We start from the raw sequence: 6,454 nt of genomic DNA, 5'->3' as shown, positions 1-6,454 counted from the left end.
AGCACATCCGAAAATTCGTAGATGAGCAATATTTGGTTCATGACCAAAAACTAATTGTGACGGAGAATATTTATTATAATGTATCGGTCTGAGACGGATAAGCGATGCTGCGTGCAAGATAGCATGGCCCCAAGTAGTAGTGGGCAATTTTATTTTCATAAGTAGTGGTCTTGCTATCAATTGCAAGCGTTTAATAAATGACTCTGCAAGGCCATTTTGAGTATGAACATAAGCTACAGGATGTTCAACTTTTATCCCAACGGATAAACAATAATCATCAAAAGCTTGAGATGAGAATTCTCCAGCATTATCAAGGCGAATAGCCTTTATAGGATAATCTGGGAATTGTGCCCTTAATCGAATTATTTGGGCTAATAGCTTTGCAAACGCCAGGTTGCGAGATGATAGTAGGCACACATGAGACCATCTTGAAGATGCATCTATTAGGACCATAAAATATCTAAACAACCCACTTGGTGGGTGAATAGGTCCACATATATCCCCATGTATACGCTCTAAAAAGGCAGGGGATTCAATACCAACCTTCATTGGTGATGGTCTAGTGATCATTTTTCCTTGATAACAAGCATCACAAGAAAATTCGTCATTTGTAAGAATCTTCAAGTTCTTTAATGGATGCCCACTCGAATTTTCAGTAATTCGTCTCATCATTATTGATCCGGGATGGCCCAAACGGCCATGCCAAAGCACAAAAGTATTTGAATCCGTAAACTTCTGGTTTACGATAGAGTGTGCTTCAATTGTACTAATTTTTGAATAGTATAAGCCAGAAGATAAAGTTGGTAACTTTTCTACAATGCATTTCTGGCCAGAAATATTCTTTGTAATACAAAGATATTCCCTGTTCATTTCATCTATTGTCTCAACATGATACCCATTTCGGCGGATATCTATAAAACTCAACAAGTTTCTTCGGGACTTGGAGGAGAACAATGCATTGTCTATAATAAGTTTTGTTCCCTTAGACAGAAATATTATGGCTCTTCCGGAGCCTTCAATCAAACTTATATTACCAGAAATTGTTGAAACATTTGCTTTTTCCTTATGCAAATAAGAAAAGTATTTCTGATCGTTGAATATGGCATGAGTTGTTCCACTATCAATAACACAAATATCTTCATGATTTGTCTTTGATCCAAACATAATTTGAGGGTTATCCATATTCTTCAAAATAACATAAATAAAATATATTATAGTAAACATCATTATCAAAGCATAACTTTTATTTATGTACAACAATTACATAACCATACTATCTATTACAAACAACAAAAATTAAAATATTTACATTTCTACAGATTCACTACCGATTACATGACTTGTTTCTCCTTCTGGGAGTGCAAAGTAATCAGCTACATCCAAATGCATGAAGTCTAAATTATCTTCAGAAATAAAATTTGCTTCAGCATTTTTCTCTGTCTTCTTCAGGGAGGCTTGATAAAGCTCAACCAGGTGCTTTGGCGTACGACAAGTACGTGACCAGTGCCCTTTTCCTCCACATCTATAGCATGCATTTTCTGCATTTGGCGCTTGCACCGCTTCATGCTTTTGTTCCTTCCTTTTCCACTGCTGGTGGTGAGGAGGCTTCTTTGGTGCATTATTATTACCATGATTGGGGTTTCTTCCCCGACCACGGCCATGACCATGACTGGGGCCACGACCTCTTCCACGTTTAGCTTGGTGAAAGTTCGTCTCATTCACTTCAGAGAATGGACAAGAACCAATAGGCCGGCTTTCATGATTTTTCATTAATAGCCCATTATGTTGCTCTGCTATAAGAAGATGTGAGATAAATTCAGAATACTTTTTAAATCCCATCTCTCGATATTGCTGCTGCAGGAGCATATTCGAGGCATGAAAAGTGGTGAAAGTTTTCTCCAACATATCATGATCAGTAATATTATCACCACATAATTTTAATTGGGAAATAATTCTGAACATAGCAGAATTATACTCACTGATAGATTTAAAATCTTGTAGCCTTAGATGAGTCCAATCATAACGTGCCTGTGGAAGAACGACCATCTTCAGGTGGTCATATCTATCTTTCAAATTATTCCACAGTATGACTGGATCTTTAATAGTGAGATATTCCATTTTCAGGCCCTCATCAAGGTGATGGCGTAGGAATATCATTGTTTTGGCATGGTCTTGGTTTGATGCTTGATTTTTATCCTTGATGGTGTCTACCAGACCCATCGCATCAAGATGAATTTCAGCATCAAGCACCCAAGACATGTAGCTTTTGCCTGATATATCTAGGGCTACAAATTCAAGTTTAGAAAGATTTGACATTATTTAGGAAAAGAAAGTTCTTACCTCTAATACTTTCAAAGTATTTGCTCGAGATGTCAGAGTTTCGTGCTGATAACGTGTTATAAAATAAAGACTGTAAAGTAATGACAAGTATAGAGAGAAACTGATATATTATTCGAATTCAAACTGATGTACATAATGAACTAAAATCTCTTCTATTTATAGAAGAAAGGAAGCTGCTGTGTAAGCTGCTGTGTAAGCTGCTACTACAAGCTGCTATGTAAGCTGCTATTACAAGCTGCTGTGTAAGCTGCTACTATACCAGATATGGATAATCTTCTACTGAGAGCAATGTTTATCCATAACGGAGTACTGAACGGATAGGCTTATTATACCCGGTATGGATAATCTTCTACCTAGGGTAATGTTTATCCATAACCGGGTACCGAAGTAATAACCTTCTTCAGGAAGCTTACTTCCAATAGAGTACTAAATGGATAAACATATTTACGGTGGAGTCCCATATGGATAAGCTTCTTCAGGAAGATTATTTACAATGGAGTACTAAATGAACATCCATAATATAATATATTTATAACATACTCCATTATATTTGTCTTTACATATCCCTTTTCTGGCAAAAACAAAAGCCTATAAAAGACCACACACAACTGACCTATGAATTATATCATCGAACCAAATAATCCTCCATTTATCTCGCAAAATGGAATTCTTCAGCTTGGTTTCCATTTTCCTATTTCTATCTTTCCTCTTTTTGTTAAGGAAATGGAAGAACTCCAATAGCCAAACCAAAAAATTGCCACCAGGTCCATGGAAAATACCAATACTAGGAAGTATGCTTCATATGCTTGGTGGAGAACCACACCATATCCTTAGAGATTTAGCCAAAAAATATGGACCACTTATGCACCTTCAATTTGGTGAAATTTCTGCAGTTGTGGTCACTTCTAGGGAGATGGCAAAAGAAGTACTAAAAACTCATGACATCGTTTTTGCATCTAGGCCTAAAATTTTAGCCATGGACATTATATGTTATAACCAGTCTGACATCCCATTTAGCCCTTATGGGGATCACTGGAGACAAATGCGTAAAATTTGTGTCATGGAACTGCTCAATGCAAAGAATGTTCGGTCATTGACGTGATGAAGTCGTTCGTCTCATTGACTCTATCCGGTCAGATTCTTCTTCAGGTGAGCTAGTTAATTTTACGCAAAGGATCATTTGGTTCGCGAGCTCTATGACGTGTAGATCAGCATTTGGGCAAGGGTCAAGACATATTTGCCAAAAAGATCAGAGAAGTAATTGGGTTAGCAGAAGGCTTTGATGTGGCCGATATCTTCCCTTCATACAAGTTTCTTCATGTTCTCAGTGGAATGAAGCGTAAACTGCTGAATGCCCACCTTAAGGTAGATGCTATTGTTGAGAATGTCATCAACGAGCACAAGAAAAATCTTGCAACTGGAAAAACTAACGGAGCATTAGGAGGTGAAGATTTAATTGATGTCCTACTAAGACTTATGAATGATACAAGTCTTCAATTTCCCATAACCAATGACAAAATCAAAGTTGCTATTGTTGTAAGTACTATTAAATACTACAATCCTATGCTTTTCTTACTCTCCCATATCCATTGCCATAGCTAAAATATTTTTAATTTTTACCATGAAAAAGAATTTCTTGTTAGAAAAATAATTTAATGTTGTAATTTGATCATTATTAATCTGCAGGACATGTTTGCTGCTGGAACAAAAACTTCATCAACAACAACTGTATGGGTTATGGCTGAAATGATGAAGAATCCTAGTGTATTCACCAAAGCTCAGGCAGAAGTGAGAGAAGCCTTTAAAAACAAAGTAACATTTGATGAAAATGATGTGGAGGAGCTGAAATACTTAAAGTTAGTTATTAAAGAAACTTTGAGACTTAATCCACCATCTCCACTTTTGGTTCCAAGGGAATGCGGGGAAGATACAGATATAAACGGCTACTCTTTTCCAGCGAAGACCAAAGTTATGGTTAATGTTTGGGCATTGGGAAGAGATCCAAAATATTGGGATGACGCAGAAAGTTTTAAGCCAGAGAAATTTGAGCAATGCGCTGTGGATTTTTTTGGTAATAATTTTAAATTTCTTCCCTTTGGTGGTGGACGGAGAATTTGTCCTGGAATGTCATTCGGTTTGGCTAATCTTTACTTGCCATTGGCTCAACAGTTATATCACTTCGACTGGAAACTCTCAAACGGAATGAAGCCAAGTGACTTGGACTTGACGGAATTAGCTGGAATAACTATTGCTAGAAAGGGTGACCTTTACCTAAGAGCTACTCCTTATCAACCTTCTCGTGAGTAATTTAATGGCATCGGGTTTTTTAATTTCATTGTCAACCTCACTATTGTACAATCTTTCTGACGTTTCAGTTTCTACCTATTTCTAATAAATGTAGTTTTTATATACTATTAAATACTGATATGTGTCACATTCAATGTACAAGGAGGACGGGTGACCTGTACCGTGATGATCAGAACTTCTTAGGAAGAAGATGTTATTATGTGGTGTTTTGGACAATCTTTTTGAAAAGTTTAAATAAGAAGCTTAATTGTATTACTTTTCGTATTATTCTGTACGAGTCAAGAATCGCTTGAGTAGTGCAACTGAAAATTCAGGCAGTTTGAATCTTATATATGGATGCAGGACAGAAGACTGTATATACAGTATTATTCAGTTTTTACCTTCCTTTTTTTGGTAATTAAAGTAAATATGTCATGTGGGAGAGGCCTCTTTTAGGAGATATCAAAATGAATACTTATACGTCGGAGTTTCTTGAAGCATTATAATAGCAAATCTGGTATTGGTGGCATAGCGCCAGGGATGAAAATGGAGAGTTATTATTGCTGCTTTTTTTTCCATCCATGTACTAGACACAAAATATTTTATTTTTTAATTTTTTTTTACGAGACCGACCAACTTTGATCGCTTTTGTTTTTGCGCAAAAATGTGAGAAACTATTTTGGCGACCCGTGAAATTTATTTTTTAAGAAACCGACCAACTTTGGTCGGTTTTTTATGTAAAATAAATTAAAGTTAATATTCAAAAACTGACCAATTTCGGTCGGTCATTTTAAAAAACCCACCGACTTCGGTCGGTATATTTTCACGCGAAAATGCAATTAAAGTGTACAAATAAAATAAAAAAAAAGTCTAAAACCAAAGTATACCAATGATCTAGTAGTAGAATAATATCATGCCATAATACAAACCCACTTCGATCGGTTTTTTCGATAGATTTTTTCTTTTTTTGGTTGTTTGTGAAATTTAATTGACCGATCGAAATCTGTCGGAAATTGCGATCGACTACGGTCGCTATTTATTACCGACTAGCCTAATTTCGACGGATTAAAGTTGGTCTGAAATCGATCAGTTTTTTTAGTTTTTTGATCGATTTCGGTCGGTATTTTTGAACAATTTTTCGCAATTTTCTAGTAGTGACTACACTACTTAAACCACAACATTGCTGAATCTATGGCAATCCAGTTTGGTTTCAGGTCAGTAAGAAGAACTAGAAGATTTCACCTCTGTAAAGCACCTACACCTAATGGTGTAATTCGCTATTCCCATTTCCTTGGAGACCCATCATGCACAAGGTATGTTGTTAATTTAAAGAGTAGTTACTTCCTATAGCAAAGATTGATATCTTATTTATTTTAAATAAATACCCTTTTAAAAAATTATATTCTATAGTTACCTTTTGACTTTTTATAGTCAAATATCTATTTATGGTCACCTCCTACCCTTAAGCCATAAAATAAGCTTTGTATTATTTTTCTATCTCATATCCCCTCAATTTCTAATATCCCCTTTCCCATATCTCTCTCTATTTGCATCGACTTTCTATTACACGCCCTAAAAAGCAGATGCATAAAATGTATTCATTTGTATATCTCCATAGGATGGTTTTTTTGGGATTGCACTGCATATTAGGCATGACTGCATTACTGGTTCTTAAGAGCTGAAGGAATGAAAAAGCATTGTTGAAGCCAACACCATATTCTTTATGGTCAAGATGTGAGATTAGTTTTTTGCTGGGACTTAGTGTGATATGTAAACAATTGGGTGCTATTATATTCATATGTTTTTTAATGGTTGAAAATAACGTAGC

At 35.8% G+C, this 6,454-nt stretch overlaps 1 pseudogene; it reads left to right on the top strand.

The window, feature by feature from the left end:
- Positions 1-3,001: 3,001 nt before the first annotated feature.
- On the top strand, positions 3,002-4,741 carry LOC104214817 (5-epiaristolochene 1,3-dihydroxylase-like; annotated as a pseudogene).
- The last annotated feature ends 1,713 nt before the right edge of the window (positions 4,742-6,454 follow it).

This window comes from Nicotiana sylvestris, chromosome 5 (assembly GCF_000393655.2).
Source record: "Nicotiana sylvestris chromosome 5, ASM39365v2, whole genome shotgun sequence".
NCBI lineage: Eukaryota > Viridiplantae > Streptophyta > Magnoliopsida > Solanales > Solanaceae > Nicotiana > Nicotiana sylvestris.
The sequence above is the reverse complement of the archived record's forward strand: the minus strand, read 5'-3'. Positions and strand labels throughout refer to the sequence as shown.